At 40.9% G+C, this 18,729-nt stretch overlaps 1 long non-coding RNA gene across 2 annotated transcripts in view; it reads left to right on the forward strand.

The window, feature by feature from the left end:
- LOC121908149 overlaps window positions 1–18,729 on the forward strand; it is a 38,712-nt gene that overhangs the window by 10,194 nt on the left and 9,789 nt on the right. The window contains exons 3-4 of one of the 2 annotated variants that reach the window (XR_006099183.1): window positions 7–52; window positions 151–335. This is a non-coding gene — a long non-coding RNA (uncharacterized LOC121908149). Of the gene's footprint in view, window positions 1–6; window positions 53–150; window positions 336–17,154; window positions 17,352–18,189; window positions 18,297–18,729 lie in introns of those variants that run through there. The other variant, XR_006099184.1, reaches the window with a different exon arrangement.

An 18,729-nucleotide genomic window follows, 5' to 3' on the forward strand; every position in this document is an offset into this window, starting at 1 on the left:
CAACAGTTTTTACCCCCAAGAAGAGGAAGCCGCTGCCAAGGATGAGCGAAAGGTGCGTGACAACCTCCAGCAGGTGATACTGCTAATGTTAGCTCATGTAGTGACAGCATTAACAGTGGAGCTCAAGACCTGACTCTCTCCGTTACACAGGTGGCATATGAGCGCAGCTTTTCAACTTTAAAATTCATCAAGAATAGATTACGGAGCACTACATCTTGAAGCGTTCATGCTTATGGCTACAGAAAAAGACATTCTCATTGCTTTGGACACCGATGGAATAATCAACAGGATGGCAGAGAAGAGAGCACTGATGAGACATCCTCTCACTGCCTAAGGTAGGACATGCTATTCTATTCTACTTTATTCACTGCTTAAGGCTGCTGTGCTATGCTGTTTTTTTTAAATCATGTCAGGTGATTAGTCACTCTGGGTCCACTCCAATTGGGTGCAAACATGCTGTTTGTCACAGCCTGACAAAACCAATGAATAAATGTTTAAATACTGTTGGTGGCATGAAATCCTGACTGTTAAGCCTGATGTGTAAATTGTATCAGATCAGCTGCAAATACAATGCTGGATGATTGACTGTAAATAGCTCTAACATTTCTAGATCATCATAGGAAAACTTTTGTCCAATGTGAAAATTAAGTTTTGGCCATTTTGTTTCATGATGACAGCATTGTATTTTGTTATAGACTACATTCATGATAGGCTATATGATTATATCATATTTGTTTTATTTGAGAGGTTACAGATTGTTGCATAAGTGTGCTGAGAGTTGGGTTGCCCATATCAATTGTCAAGCAAATAAAATCCTGTGTGCACTTCTTGGGGTGCCAACTTTTCCACTAGGCTATTTCTTGGCAATTTATTTATTTATTTATTACATTATTTTATGAAACCCTGTAAGTACACCTGTTGTTAGGGTGTCAACTATATATTACTTAGCCTATATGTTAGAAAGACCCTGATATTGCTTTATTCGACTCATAACTCATCCGCCACCTCTACTCCTTGAATCCTCACCATTCTGCTGTCCTCCCTCCCATTTACGCACATGTATTGTGTCTTGCTCCTTCTGACTTTCATTCCTCTTCTCTGCAGTGCATACCTCCACCTCTCCAGGCTCTTCTCAACCTGCTCCCTACTCTCACTACAGACTTTTGCCTGATCTTGTCCGTCAACCTGTCCATCACCATTGCAAACAAGAAAGGGCTCAGAGCCGATCCTTGATGTAATCCCACTTTCACCTTGAGCCCATCCGTCACTCCAACTGCACACCTCACCGCTGTCACACTGCCCTTATACATATCCTGCACCACTCTTACATACTTCTCTGCTACTCCCGACTTCTTCATATAATACCACGCCTCCTCTCTCAGCACCCTGTTGTATGCTTTCTCTAGATCAACAAAGACACAATGCAACTCCTTCTGACCTTCTCTATACTTCTCTATCAACATTCTCAAAGCAAACATCGCATCTGTAGTGCTCTTTCCTGACATGAAACCATATTGCTGCTCACTAATTGTCACCTCTCCTCTTAGCTTCCACTACTCTTTCCCATAACTTCATGCTATAGCTGATCAACTTTACACCTCGGTAGTTAGTGCAGCTCTGTACATCACCCTTATTCTCGAAATTCGGTAACAGTACACTTCTTCTCCAACTCCTCAAGCATCCTCTCACTTTCCAAGAGTGTGTTAAACAATCTAGTTAAGAACTCCACTTCCATCTCTCCTAAACATCTCCATGCCTCCACAGTCATCTGGACCAACCACCTTTCCACTCTTCATCCTGTGTATAGCTGCCCTCACTTCCTCCAACCCTCTCCTCCCTCTCATTTTCTTCATTCATCAGCCCCTCACAGTACTCCTTCCACCTTCTCAACACACACTCCAAGCTAGTTAGCACATTTCCAATTCTATCCTTCATCACCCTAACCTGCTGCACATCTTTCCCAGCTCGGTCCCTCTGTCTAGCCAATTGGTACAAGTCCTTTTCTCCTTCCTTACTGTCCAACCTCTCATACAACTCACCGTACACCTTTTCCTTAGCCTTCGCCACTGATCTCTTAACCTTATGCTGCGGTTCCTTGTACTCCTGTCTACTTTCTGCATCAGAGTTGGTGTAAAACCATACTTTTTGAAATTAGGTGGTAATGCCAGGAAATTACTTAAGGCTTCTTTACGATGTGCACTATTGGGTTATGTTTAACAAAAGTTGGCAGTTGTGAGGGAAAAGTGGTGAAATCTTTGGTCACCAATAAGGGGTGGTGCTAGATCACGCTCACCAGCAAACAATTTGGAGCTTTTAAAGACAGCCTGCATCAAAATTTGGACATTTCCAGAAATTTGGGATAAAATTCTTCCAATATGGCTGCTGCCTCAAGCCATGTCTACAAACTAGCCAATCAGAATATGGCATGAAATGACATAATAAACTGGCAGATGCCCAGATTGTAAGGGCCCATAGACATAGATGATGTGTAAGATGCTATTGCACAGTGGATATGGGTCTTAAAAAGTGCTGTGCTCTTGCTATTACACTGGTCTATTGCACATTCAAGTCATCTCTACCCATCTTAAAACTAAATTAACTCATTTCAACTTGTGGCCGTCAGATGGTTTTTGGCATTGGAGAGAGTAATCTTGCTCAGTGAGATTGGCCCCATAGGGATCCTGTTACCAGTACACTGTTGATATAGCTGTACCTCTCCTGAATGGAACAAATCTACTCTAAAATAAAATAAAATACAATAAAAGTACTCATACAAACCCATTTCCAATACACCTTGCATTTCCAGGTGATTTTTTTAGGTGGGTAGACCCAACATAAAATAACTCCTGGAACAAAGTCAACACTGACAGATTGTCAACAACTGTGCAAGTATATTTAAGAGTGGAATATGTTTAAAGACTACACAGCACAGGAGCTGGCACTTTCCTGCTAATGTTGGCCCATTACCATATATCTGCTTGCTGTCTCCTGATTGCAAATGTAATGCCCTTCAAGTGACAAGCTAACATGCTGATATAAAGCAAGAAATCCACACTGTAAGAGAAATTGTCACTGAGGGAGTGATGTCTCTCCTCACCCACTCACCACTGTAAGAATGTAGTTTATGGGAATGACAGGGCAGGCGGGTACACAGGCGCCCATCCCATGTGGCCTATGATTGATTGTCAGCTCACCTGTGTAGCCTCCAAAGATCTTGGTAGATAAGCATATTTAGAGCTGCCTGTCTTGACATTTGCATGGTAATTAAGGGACTGAGCTTGCTGAAAAGAGCTGAGTGCTCAAGTGCTGCATGATGGTGCAATGGACCTCAGTGAGTCGTCCACCTCACAGGCAGAAATCAGCTTTTTGAATTCAGCAAATGTTGTCAGTGAGGTTGCATAGTGTACTGTGCCTGTTAAAAGTTTGGACACACCTTCCCGTTCTCTTGAATGAGAAAGTGTGTCCAAACTTTTGACGGGTGCTATATGTTCAAAAAGGATGGTCTTTCACTTGTATAACCCAAACAGGTGATAGATAGATCCAGTATTCTATTCATATAATTAAGATCCCAGCAAATTACTACTACATTACTGATGCAAATATAGCCATCAATGTGTAAATCTGAAACTTATTGTACCAATCCAAACACCTGAGACACACAAGGAGAGAGAAAGATGCCTAATTTCCCCCTCTCAGAGATGAGCTGTTTGAAAAGAGACAAAGACGGCAGAAAAATGTCTTCTCAGCTTCTGTTCTGACAGCTGTGACCCCTCCAGTGCAGCATGAGCTGCATCAGTGTGTTTAACGCTCACTCACTCTCCCACTCTGACCTTATATAAGGAACATCTGACAAGTCAAACAACTAAATTGGAGCAGACTCATAAATTGGAATTTCCTTGTGAGAGATAATATAAATGACTGTAGTTAAACTCATTCTGTCATTTAAACCACTCCAAAGATATTTCAAATAATGTGGTTTTATTCCTTGTCCATTTTCTAGCTAAAATTTTTAGTCTGTTCTGCAAGCTACAGTACAGGATTATTTGATGCATGTTATAGGGGCATGATAAATGTCAGCAAACATCATTACAATTGAACAATTTATAGGGCAAGAAACACCTGACAGGAGAGTAAACAGGATTTCTATAATGTATTTTGCTTGCAAATAAGAAGAAATTCCATTCAAAATCCTCTTCTGGTGAAGGTTTCTTTATGTTTGTGCCGAAGGCTACTTGAAACTCTAGCTCAAACAAATCCATTATTTCCTATTCCCAGACAACCTCTGTCCATCATCTAAATCCTATCTTAACCTCTCCTGCACTGACTCCTTACTTTACTTTAACCTGACCCCAATTAATTACTTGTCTGACCTTAAACTGATCTTCAATAATTACTGAAATAATTAGTGACTGATGCTTTCTCTCATTATGTTTTTAAGGGTCTTCCACACGTTTCGTCTGAGAGGATGAACAAGTGAGCTGCTGAGTTAATTGCTAATAGAAACAGTGGGTTAAGCTCGCAGGTGATTTAAGCAGAACTCAGTGTTGTTTAACTGCAAGATTTCCTTGGTTGACGAATATCAAATTGCTGCCAGTTCAACTCAATTAAAACCTTCTGTTCCAGCATCAATAAAAATGCTCAAGGGATAGTTGTTTCAGACTGCATAAAGCAAAATGGTGAGGCAAGATTATTGTAATGCAACCTGAGCCAAAGAGTCATTCTGCTTCAACATGCCATCCTCTGCCCACCAGGCCCTTTTACTTTACTGAGCATTGACAGGACACATCATGACTTTGAGTAATTTATGCGTCATGAATGTTGGCATACTGATGCCAGCCTTGAAGTTCTATGTGTGCTGTGCTTGGTCCCTCTAGCGTCACATTTACCACTCAGAAGCAAAAGTAGATTTTAATTTTGCTCTGTGTCAACATAAGGAAATCCTTTATTAAAGTAAATGGTCATTGAAAATAGGTTAAAAGGTTTTTGAGATCTTGCTGTGTGGCTATGCAGTACTGTACTATGCTTATTCATGCTTTGCTATTCACTGGAATGTAAAACTCCACAGAGGACCCTTCTTCCCCTCTTACTTTACATGTAAGTTCCTCTAATTTTAGCAGTTTATCCTGCTGGAGACTTAGCTGGAGACTAAGTCCACAATGTTTTGTCATTTCCAGCTGATCATCTAATGAGCTTAGTCAGTTTTGGGCACTATTAAGGAGTCAGTTTTCACAGTGGACATTTTGACGTCATAAAAGGAAATCCACAGGTGTAATCAGTAACATTAACAATGGCTCTGCTCTGTTGAGTTGTGCCAGTAACCCATGACCAGAGACTGACCGTGTGTTCAGACAGAACGTGAAGTGAATTTCAGAAGAGAGATTGGAGGGAAAGAACTCACCAGAATAAGTTTCTGGTGAGTTCTGAGTTCAGTCAGAGGCTGAACTGATCACAAACACACCACGGATATGGTCAGTGTGTCCTAGTATACAGCCAACATATAGTTGATATTTTGGCTGTTTGGGGCGAATAAAGACAAATGGTCCAGCGGTCCAACTCGCATTAGTGACACAGGGCACAAATTCACCTCACATTTTGTCTGAACACACCTTTAGACATCTACTGTTAATAGAACACAGCCACTATTGATGTTATCAGTTACAGATGGGTAGACAAGTCAAAATGATAGCAGTGAGGAAGGTCTGTTAATCTGTGTTATTAGAGTGATGAGGAATGATGAGGGATAAGGAGTGACCATTTAATTTAGACACTTTATGACTTTCAAATGCCAGTTTAAGAATCAGCTCTTAAACTAAGTTAGTATCTGAAGTGGATAGTTCAGTTGTGACAACACTACAACAAAAAGCTTATTCTTTTTGTCCAAACATGAGCAGAAAATGGATTCATCCTCTTACCAACTCTTTCTAGAAACAAGCCATCTGAGATGGAATGAATATTGTTGCTGGCATTTTTCTTTCCATGTCTGTTGTTTGTCTACATCTGTGTGACTGGGTGGAAAGCTGAATGTGATAGCCAGCCAGCCGGAGCTGTTGACCTTGGAGGACTACCTTCTGGCAACAGATCTGCTTCCTGCATTGATTTTTGTTTTCATGGCTGGGTTATTTGGGTTTCTGCCCTCGAGTCGCAGCTAGGCTGCCACCAAGGTCAGCTAGGGGAAGACAAGGAATCTGTTTTTGTCTCCATCAGTTTCACACTATATAGATATGAATATGTTTTCTGAGTCGTCTATTCCATTTGCTCACAAACTCTTCTTTTATCTTTACTCATGGAAGAAAATGTGGGGAAAAAGTTTTGCTTTTTATTTTTTTTCTTTTGTAACACAGAAAGCTTCATACAGAACATATTTCTGACCACTAAATTTTAAAATATCAAGCATTTTAATGAATGTCCTTCTTAAAAAGAACATTATGAAAAGGTCATGTTCAACTATTCTTAAAGGAATAGATTGACATTTTGGGAAACATACTTATGTGATTTCTTGCTAAGAGAGTTAGATGAGAAGGTCAGTACCATCCTTATGTGAGCGGTATCAATCTTCTCATCTTACTCCCTGCAACAAAGCTAATAAGCATAATTAATACAATTCTTTAAGTGAACATATGACAACCTAATGTTTCACAATGCTTGATTATGTTATATAAATATGTTCGACCAGATACCATATAGTCTGTGATAAAGCCATCATCACAGGTAATAGATGTTATCTTCAATATTTGACTGTAATCTATATCTTGGCTCTTGCACGATAAAATTACTTAATATAGATTTAATGTACGTTTTAGGGGACAAAATGAAAATATGCCACTGTTTTAAGCAAAATGTTGAATGTCTTGGTGACTAGATGAATGTGCATTTTTGTGCTTTGGAGATAGATATACACTGGATATAACATCCTGTGATGAATATCAAGAATGTACAGTAAACAACTGGATTTGATTTCAAGGCTTGGGGCCAATGCACGCTCCACCTGATCAATAAAATGGATTTAGACAAAGTTCTCTTTTGTTTTCCAGAGTATTGCACATGTAAAGTAGGTTTCAGGAAGAGAACGAGAAAGACAGAGAAGGAAATAAGGACACATGTATTTTGCTATTTACTATCCGGCCTTGAAAATACTCACTCATTGCACTAAGTGCCACCTAGAGAATGACACAGCCTCGCCAGTTTTCATGACTACACCAATAAATACAGTAGCAGACCTTCCTGTAGCGCTCTGAAATGACAGATGCATATGAGACATATAGTGCACAGACACACACACAAACACAAACCTGCTGTCCTGAGAAATTATGTTAAAGCCTTTTGATTTACAACATACATCCCACTGTCAACATGGGAATTAGCTTCAGCTGGTGGAGACCCGGAGTCTACATTAAGAGAAGTGATGGATGAGGAACCTACAGGACAACATATGATCGGATCCAACAGCAGGCACGGTGACAACACTCTGTCTGAGGATGAATGTATACATGTTCTGTATCCAATCAAATCCCAAGGATGATGAACTGACCTCCTCTCCACCATATCTCACAAACAGGGATCATAACTCTTAATAATGCCAACTGGATGAACTTGTCTCGTAGTGAGGAAGCTGACCTACCTTTGACCTACTTCTACCAAGAATCACCAACATCAGCCACTATAGACAGCATGTTCCCATCCCCCATTGTGCTCTCTTCTTCTGTCCAGTTAGGTCTAACCTCCATTTTCCACCTGAATAAAGCTGCCTCAGGCCCGGTGAACGGGGCTAGGAAAAGATCAAAGAACATGCTGCACCAGCATGCATAAATTGACCACAGAGAAAGACACTCAAAGGTGAGATTTTTGGTTGTCAGGTTTTTTTTTACAGACCTCAAGGCACCGTGGAGATTATTTAGTCCATGACAACTGAACAGTTAACAGGAGAATAAAATAAAGTAACCTTTGCCTTTACAGAGACAATAAGGAGATATTTGACAGTTGATAGACATTTTAAAATTATACACAGCATGTGAAGAGCAGACATACTGTGTCTTTATCGGTGAATGTATAAGAGAAATGTATTGGGCTGCATGCCATGTCCAATTTTCACTTCACTGTCTTTGTTGTAATCTATCTGCTTGTGCTGGTACATTTACCATCTAAAATCACTTGTTGATCTCTTTTGTAACAGAACCAGTCAAAACACAGTAGCCAATGGATATAATCAATAATTCCTAAACGATGTGTATTGTAAAGTGAAGTTTCTCACTGACTTACAGTTGACCTTTTAAACAATAGTACCTTCATTCATTACTTATGAATGATCTAACCTGCTGAACCTGCTGAGCATATTGAGGATTACAAGTGGCTGGAGAATATCTCAGCACACATTTTGCAAGACCGACATCTATTTTGTCATCATTGTTGGTATTTATGTGTTTATGTGTGTGTGGGGCAGGGGCGTAATGTGACACATTGCTGACTAAAGCACAACAGCAAACGCTTCAATAATTAACAAGGGCCTAAACCTTCAGTCTGTCCCCCCAAGAGCTCCTCTGTAATGTGTCTCTGTCTTTAAACTGTCCAACTTTCACACACACTCATGGCTGCCATGTCTTTGCTTTTTACTCTTATACTTTCAATAAGGCTACATTATACTGTATATGAATGGATCCATCCATGCGTCCATCACCATGCATGGGTGCATACTCCTACTATATGTGCACACAAAGAAATGCTCATATACCCAACAAAATGGTTCACATTTTTACTCCCATTATGTAAACACATACGCTTGCATGCACATACACACAGCTGTTGTCCTCTATTGGCAAGTGAGTCTTCTGATCTTGTGTACATTAACACACCGCCTGATAAATACAATGTCACAGTCAGATTTGCAGGGATATAAGTTGTCACACTGTTATTGGCATTAGAAGTTGGCTTGAGGTGACTTGCACTACAACTCCTGCGAGACATCAGCTGAGCCGGATCTGTTATCTGAGGCTGTTCAGAGGGGGATCAGGCTTTCCCCACAGGGGTTCACTGACACAGTGCTGGTAAATAAACTTGCTGCCATCTAGTGGAAATGGCACAGTAAGCACAGTTGCCTTTTCTAAAGCAGCAGAAATCAGACATTTGAAAAGTAATGCAATTTAACAATGCCACAGCACCCAACAGGGGAGATGTATGCCAACCACTTTCAGTAATATATATTTTATGTTGTAACTAATGGCTTTTCTGATTGTCAATAATATTTGATAAGGCTTTATATAGTAGATCTCCATTAATAACAACAACTTTTGGTTTGCTAGGTTATTAAAAAATCCTTGCTTTGTGTATATCTTCTTCTTTTTTTTTATCTAGCTCATTAACTCTTCAGGGAAACTCCTCCAATAGATCCCTTTGCAAACGGGTCATTTATAAATGAACTACTTATTAAATTATTTTCATTTAAAACAGCAGACATAATGGCTTTTAGTTTTAGTGATGACTAACTAATATTTAAATGCTGATTTTACAGTACATTATTGGCCAAGATATTTAGATTTGTATTTTAACATATGTGTATATTATATACATATATATTTTCATATATATGTATTTTAAACACCATTTTACCATAATTGGTTGCCAGATTCCTCTAAGTGTGTCTTCAACATAACCCTTAAGTTTGGAACCTGTCATCAAAACCAAATTTAGATGACAGGTGTACACATCATCTCCCAGCACTCCTGCGAATTGTTATGACATATCACCAGTAGGTGGCACTACAGCAACATGATCATTTTTAAATGGCCAGAAATTTGGCACAGTTTCTTTGCATATAAAGCTCTTATAGTCCCTGCAGGATTGAGGTATTTTCCAAAAATTAACATGATGGAGTTCAGATACAAATGTCTCATAGTATGATAGATCTACTGATGAATGATCATTTCTGTAATAACCAATGAAAAAAAAACTTTAACTGGACTCAAATCAAAGTCAGATGTAGATCTAAAATTTGCAACAAAACATATCATTTTATTTGGCCTGAGTGACGCTAATACTCACCTCAGTATGTATTTAATAGTGGTTTTGCTGGGGTTAATGTAAGCTAGTATGACATTATTTTTGTACTTTTACATTTACGAATATGAGCTCTTCCACTGATACATACAAACATCTTGATAAATGTATGTCTTCTAGTAGAATTATGAATACACTGTAGACTTGGTTTCCTCTTCCTCCAGAGCAGCAGGGATTTACACTCAGTGAAAGTTTGGTATACACTCCAAGCATCTTGAACTAGCATTAATACATACATTTTTTGTTAGGATGGCTACACTAGACACACCTCATATACGGGGGTAAAATAGTGCCTATATCAATGATATTGAAAATAATTACATTGAGATTGGTGTGATTATGTGAGATAGGTAATAAAAATTCTCTGTTTTCGCTTTCAACAAAAATTTACTGCACTTTCAGCAAACATACAGCAGAGGGTGGTACAGATCTATTTAAGAGAAAAACACACACATACACAGTACCACCACCATGTTTACAGGGGCCTGTCATGTTGAATTCAGGGCATCACTTTATAACTTTTATATAGAAATGTTAGGATTAAATATGGCTTTTCTTTGTTTGCTTGTGCAGAAACAAATTCACCTAAATATTTTAGTAGTCCATAGACTCAAAGCAGGAGAGAGTTATTCATGATTTCCTTGCTTTACACTGGATAATCTAATTTTGCAAGAATCTACGGCAACAGCACTAGAATTTGAAACAAGTAAAAGAAACAAGTATTCACTATGTAATTGCACCAAATAATAACACCCAGTAATACACCAATATGACAATAGCTGAAAATAAACGAGAACTACTGTTTAACCTGTATTCATCCTCTTGGAAAACTGCTGCACTCATGAGAATAAAAATGGTGCCTACTGTTCGTCTGTTGTAACTGTCCAACTCTATCACATCAACTTTCCACAGTGTAACCTATCATCAAGCATATATTATATTACTCAGACACATACACATGCCTCTGTAGTTCAAGCAATGTTCACACACACACACACACACACACACACACACACACACACACACACACACACACACACGCACACACAGGGAAACACACACAAATAAAAATGTAAATGTGCACGCAAGAGTGTCATGCATGCTGCTGACACTGGCACACGCCAACAGAAAAATCTTGGCCTGGCTAATGGAGTAAGGGAACAAGCGCTCCCAGTGATGTCAACAGGCCAACACACACATACTCTCTCTCTCTGTGTCTCGGTGGGGAATGACTTTCTTTCGTTTAATTTCTTTTCCTTTTAAACATCCTGCCAGAGGACACTGAAAACGATATTAGTTCGAAGACAGGTCTGTTTCTCTAAAACCTGCTCAGCTTACAGCGGCCCCAAAAACTGCTGAGCTGCAGTCATTACTGAGCAAATGTGATCAAATAGTGAATGCATGTGTGGAATACATGCTGACTACTAAAACAGAAACAGGAAATGACATCATCACTGGCTAAACCCATCCATGATGCTTAAGCGGAGAGGAGGCTGTTGAAGCAGAGGAGGAGTGGTGTGTGTGTGTGTGTGTGTGTCTGTTTGTGTGTATGTGTGTAGGGTTGGGGAGGGCAGCGCGGTCACAGGTGACTGTCATGTTTAATAATGATTATCACCACGCACCTGCGCCCCCACACTAATTAACTGGACGCATATGCAAATGAGTCCGGGGATTTAAAAAAAATAACAGCTCGTGGAGTGGCAGTGAGCGGTTGTTCAGCTGCTGGATTTGATTAGGGTAATGAACGGTCAGCGATGGAGGCACCAGTGGTGGTAAAAGGAGGAGAGATAAAGGAAAAGGAGGATATTAGGGTGAGAGGGGAGGAAGGAAGGAGTATTAGAAAGGGAGGGAGGAGGAAGAGGAGAGAGAGAGAGAGAGAGAGATATCACCGAGGTAACATAATGGGAACAGGTGGACGAGTGGCCTGTTGACTGAGGGAATAAGAGGAGCAATGGAGGAGGGGAGTGATGTTGTGTTTGTGTGTTTTAGCGCAACCAATCCACAAAGTGTTACAATATGTACGCATAAAAGGACACTGAAGGTCTTATAACATATGGTAAACACTCCTTTGACAGTATTTGATCGCTATTATTCATTCAGAATTACAAATTAGACTAGAAATTCAACATTTTCATTTGCATACATCGTCATACTGTATGTATGTGTCTTTTCTCATATGCATTGTAACCCAGACAGTCTGTGCAACACCCTCACTTAAACTGAAGACTGTGTAAAAAGAGAGAGAGACAGAAAAAGAAGCGGGAGCGCCTTTGAACCTCATTCATTTATTCCAATGCATTCCAAACACGCATTCTATATCTCCATACTGTGATCCGGGCCGCGCATGCATATACACCTACCTCTAACAAAGCAAATTACGGTTCATCCAACTCGATGGCCCCAATCTCAGTCGGGGGAGGCAGGCTCGTCACTCACACAGATAAGGGTGAATTAGGGTCTCGCTCTGGGTTTTACATTTCAATTTAGCCTCCGGCTTCAGAGCCATTAGGGGCCTAATCTAAAGCTTGGTCCGCAGAGTTCTCTTTCCCTACCAATCGCAATATTGTTTTATTAACTTTCCAGTATGCCGGAATGAAACTCCAACAGATTCATTACTTCGCATTAAGTTCATATTAGGGTTATTTGTGATAGGGAGACCTCTTATTTAAGAATGTGCAAGTAGTCAATGTGTTTGTAATGCAGTGTTGCTGTATCACCAGCTGGTTCATTTGGGCGAGTAGAACAGCGAATGTGAGTGTAATTGCAAGTTGATAATGTGCCTGGGCATGCAGAATGACCAAGACGGCTCTTGCCAACAAAGCACGGAGGAGGGAGGGAACGCTGTGCAGGTGCAAAGTCAAAAGGGGACTGTAACTCTCTTTAGATAACTCTATGAAGATCAGGCACTGTTGTAGAGGGTATGTGGAGGTGGTGCATAATGTAAAGATAAACTCTTATACTGTAGACTTGACTGTTTGTCGTGATTATTTCGAGTATTTGCAGCATAAACATGAGAGGAATGTTTAAGGGTTTTGTTTGAATGTTTGAGGAAAAAACTGTAAAAGCTTCAATGAAAGTTAATGAAGCGACTATGATAGCAGTTGAAATTGGAATAAATTATATAAGCAGTGTTACTCATTACTTATTATTATTCGGAAAAAAGTCATTACATTATTTTACTCGTTACTCAACAGCATAAGGGCTCGTTATAGGCCTAGTCATTTGTATGTCAGGTTACTTTTGTTTATCAACTCCGGCACAGTGCCCTTTAAACAACTCTAAATGCATCGCGCCCACATGTCACATCTTCTATATTTAACACATGTAAAAATAGAAAACAGGACATTATGTTTTAACAAGCAGCCAGGCAACAGTTCGGAGGCATTTCCTGACCATCAACAGCTGGCTTAACGTTAGTAAGCTAGCCGTCAAAGTGAAGCCTCGAGGTTCAAAGACCCTCCAACTCTGAACAAAATCCTTGTGATTCCTGAATGAATGCTTTACCAGTGCCTAACGTTAGCAAGCTAGCTGATGAAGAAGACATGTAAATAAGACAACTGTGGAGCTACCGGGAAGTGCATTTCTCCTCTTTTGGTAGTGGCTAACCTATATTTCTAGCTCCCATGCTATGCTAACACAGCCTGGACCAGTCTGACCACTGGCTGCAGAGAGACTACATGATATTAAATCTTTATCTAACTCCCGGTAAGACAGTGAACAAGCTTACCCCAAATTATCCAAGTAACATAGCGTTTAGTAACTATATATTGCAGAAATTCTAATTGTAATTCCTTATATGATTGTCACTGACTAAATATTACTGTAATTGCCAAACACTGGTTATATGTTACGCAGGTGAACTCTTTGTTTCCTCTCCTCTCCTTGAGTCAGTCACTGTTTATCTGAACTACCATAACTACACACGTACTTAGACACAGGTCAACCCTCCCACCTTTTTCCTACACAGGTTGGGTCAGTTTACCCCGCTCTGGGGTTTTTGGTGTGGCTTGTGTTCCTGAGCCCAGCTATGGTGGCGGTGGGGGATGCTTGCCAACAACAGAAAGTGTGTGTGTGTGTGTGTGTGTCTGTATGAGAGAGAGAGAAAGAGAGAGAAAGAGGGGGGAACATGTGGAAGTAATCTGGTTGTTTTACTGTCTGGCTCTGGTGGTGAAAGTGTTGGGCAGGGGCTACGAGCGGTCTGGATCGTGTCAGAAGCCGCCAGAGTCAGGTTACTCTGACAGACCAGACTGGGAGAGACTACAGTGGGGGAGAGAGGGGAGGAAGGGAGGGAGAAATGAGGGGTAAACAAGTGAGTGAGGGATGGGACTGAAAAGTAAGGGAGTGAGGTGCGGTGGACTCGCAAGAGCCAACCTTCTGACTTATGCTGTTCTCCCCCAGGACATTTTTATTAATCTGAGTGTGTATGTGTGTTCTTGTATGAAAGGCTTATGTGTGTGTGTGTATGTGTGTGTGTGTGTGTGAACCCGAGCCAGAGGGCTCCAAAAGACGACCACTTGAACTAGCCCCAGCTGAGAAAACAAATGGCCTTGACTCTGTCTCTCCCCTCTCTTCTCTTCTTCTCCCCTCATCCAATTTTCATCTTTTTTCCTCGACGATGGGCATTTAATCAAGTAAGGGAGCTAATCAAAGCCAGAGAAAGGCTCCTGAACCCTCAGCTATCTCCTCCCTAATCCTAAAGCTCTGCTTCTCATTTGCCATTGACCTAGAGGACCAGACTTGTCCACTGAACCCCCGCCACAGGGACATAGGGGGGGAGTTGGATGGCTTGTGAGTTTAGCAGTTAGTAAAAGGTTATCGTATGTGTGTTTTTGTGCGTGTATGTGTATAAATCCATATTCTAAGGCGTAGTTAAATGAAATGTCAACAAACCTCTTCAACTGTAGTGTATAAAACACGCAGAGGATGAGATGAATAGGGCTCAGGAATGAGGGAGTAGAGGGGAGAAGTGAAGAGGAGAGAGAAGGAGAGGAGCAGGGAGGATGTAGGAGGCACTCGGGGTCACAGGGGTTGAGGTGATAAGTCGCCTGCTGGGGAATTAATAGGGAGCAGATGGCGCTACCTTTACTTAATGTAGGGGTGTGGATACAAGGGGAGAGATTTATCAGTCTGTATGAGAATGGAGTTTGCCGATGGCCGGGCAGACTCCCCCACCTGAGGAGGATTTAGCACATTCCTGCTTCACTGTGAACTGGAAGGTGTCTGTGGAACGGCAGAAGTTTGCTGTCAGAGAGGGGGATTTAAAATAGTCGAATGTAGGTTTCTTTTTTTTGCATGATGGAATAAGTTGAAGCTCTTGAAGATGAAAGGATTTGCTATTGTCACTGTGAATACCCAAGGTTCTTTAGTAACGAATACTTAAGGTAGATGAATGCCAGTTTTCAGTACACATGGTACAGTAGCCAATTTCAACCCGGTTTTTAAGCTAGTATGTTGTTTTTTTTCATTTTTTTCTTTTCATTTCACTTGCATAAAGTCACGTTATCTCTCAGTCTAATGTAGTTAATTAAACTCTGAGGAATCAGGACTCTTTCATTCTTCTGAGGGAACCAATTCAAATGAAATTGTGTTCTACAGTAGAGGCAAGTACACTGTGGTGTGAAAAAAATCACTTTTTAACATCAGAGAACTCTGACCTCTAAATACCACCATCAGAAAATGAACAGAAATATCAGAAGTTTGAGGATTTTTCAGCTTTATCTGCTTATGTGCTAATGTTTGTCTGACTGAAATAATACCATTTTAGCATTTTTGGACATAAAACCTTTACTTTATGACCTGCACAATTGACTATGTAATGTCTTCCTTAACTTGACCCAGTCACAGTTATTTCTATGGATACAGCAAAAGAACCAGAGGGAGCTGAGTGGGCCTATCACTCTTATCACTTTAGTGATAATGGCCGTCACATAAAAGACGACCTGGTGAACTCCACAAATGCCAGAGTGGCCCAATTAGCCACTATGCATTTCATACAATTTGCAAAGGGCAAATGTTCCCAAGCTGTAATTATGTACTCACATTGCCCACCTTGGGTGACCTGCCAACCAGTCTTGATGTCCGTCCGTTGTAGAGGTCGCCATGACAGCGCTGGCAAAAACACAGAGAAAAATGAGCTGCAGGGTCTATCATTGTGTCTGTAATTGGTCAAGTTGCACTTGTTACCTAGTAGCGAATACATAATGGATAGTGCTGATTGCACCGTGAGATGGACGAGGAAATGTCACTGTGGGGGATGGATGTGGTGTTGAGTGGGATGCTGTTGGTTATGTCTACAGTTTAACGGTGCTGCCACTTTCATCAGCATCAATTAGTGATAAAATGGCACAAAATGTCATTTTATAGCAATTGCAATACCATGAACACTTTTGATTTGCCCCTGGATGCAAAGGTCTGCTCCAGCCCTGACCATTACGCAGACCAATACCCTTCATCTTGACGATGATGAGCCTACAACGCGGAGGTCTGCTTTTTAACGCAGTTGGGGTCGCCCTGCTACCGTATATTCACAAACACTACTCACAAAGCTGGGACTCCGGCTTGAGAAGTGTTTTCGAGGGGCCACAGGCAAGGTAACAACAATGCTCCTGGGGTCACTGAGGCTCACAAACCACTCTGCCATGATGGAGCTGTGAGTCCAGGAGAGAATGACTGGTTTGGTCTATGAACTGCACTGCATGAATCCTTTTTAAAGACATTGTTATAGGAAAGTGATACAGAAAAAGCGTACACTCAGAAAGCTTCAGGAAATTTACAAATGGACCATCTCTGTTCAACTGATCTGTTGAGATCTGTGCAAAGTTTTCACTCAGAATTGTAACTACAGCACCTGAGAGAACTGGTTCCCTTAATGACGAAGCACTGAACTAACAAAACTCACTCTGGACAAAAGTGAGATCACTTATCAAAAGACATTTCTGGAGAAGTTTTAACAGATCCACAGGGCCTCTTAATATCTTTTGGACTATGATTTTATATTATTTTAAGCGAAAACGCACTTTATAGGTTCTTTACAGGCCATTTATAAATGACAGCCCTGCATTATAAACACTACCTTTAACAACTCAGCGAGATGACCTGTCTTAGCCTATTCCAGGTTTTCCTGGTGCCGGGGTCCAGCAGCCTTCAGGAGATGCTGCTGTGAGGCAGGCCCTCCCTAATGTCTCCATTGCCTGCACCTGACCCTGCTAGCCAGCAGTGGCCAAATTTAGTTTGGAAACGTGCCACCATGGGAGAGCCGACAGGCCCATTAATCAGCAGGAGTCTCCCCCCTACTCATCCTGCAGGTCAGAGAGGGAGCAGCACACACACGCTCACAGTGCACACACACATAGAGATACACTCAAACTACCTTCATGTATAAACACAATGCACAATGGCGCACAACACACACTGACTAAACAAATGATTGCTGAAACTTTAAAAGAACTCTGACAGCACCTTCTCCCACCCCCCCATCCCCTCCACACTACCTATCCTAAATCCTCCATCACCTCCTTTACACAAACACACACACACATACACACACACACACCTGGTCAGGGCCCTCCATCACTCCCAGTCTGATCTGTTCTCATATCCCAGCTCTCTTCTCTCTGTCTGAGCCAGGTTTTCTGTCAGCCTGGGGCCCCGGTCATAGGGGTTATCCACACACCGCTACCCTTGGCTCACACTCCATGCGAGGAATGAACCGCAGAACCGGCACAGACAAACAGAGACACAAACACTCTTAGTGACCTCTGAGGAACACAAACATTAAGATGAAATGTACTTACACACCAAGACCATCTGCAAAATATGATGTATTGACGTGTTGGATCTGAGATGAAGAATCCATAGTTTTGGAAGACCTGGATGGATATGTACTGGAAAAAAAAAAAAAGACTCTGAATATATGCAGTGCAAGGGCAGGTTGAATGTGACGTTTATTATCATGTCTGAGATGAACTCAAAGTGCTCTCGCCTTTGGGAATAAGCACAGAATTCAGTAAAGATGTCAAACTTTATCTGTTGAATTTCTTACATCACCTGTTTTTAGAAAGTGAAACTTTGTCTCTTCGTCTGCATGAAGCAGCAACTAATTGACTTGTAATCAGTGTTTACTATCTCGCAATTAACACTCAGAGACAATGAGATCGGAGGATGTGGCACCAGCAGAAGGCATTTATTGGGTGTGTCCCTGAGGTGTGGGAAGATGCCAGAAAGTAACCGGAGAGAATGTGTGATAACTGGTAAGCATTTATATGCAGTGTCACTGGTGCACTTATCCTTTCTAATGTGAAACTCTGCAGGGAGATGAATGGTGGGATTGGGCTAGATTAATGAAGGTTACCAAAGTCCCCAGATGTTTCCATGGTAATTAGAGGGCTTTGTTTATCAGGAAAACAAGTCACATCAAGAGCAAAGCATTCATTATAATTTTTCATAATCTTAATAATTCAAGTGTAGCTGCTTCATTTTGTTCCCAATTTATCATGCTAATGTTATGAATAAATCTACATAATTTTAACTCTGCCTGTTGGATCAGCTAGCAACAGAGAACTTTGATAAAGCAAATTACTGAGATTTGTTATTTACATCTGTGAAACACTATATGTACAACAAATCAAAAAGTCAAAGTTCATTAAGTAATAACCTCATGTAACAACTATTCAAAAGGCCCTT

This window comes from Thunnus maccoyii, chromosome 2 (genome assembly GCF_910596095.1).
Source record: "Thunnus maccoyii chromosome 2, fThuMac1.1, whole genome shotgun sequence".
Lineage (NCBI taxonomy): Eukaryota > Metazoa > Chordata > Actinopteri > Scombriformes > Scombridae > Thunnus > Thunnus maccoyii.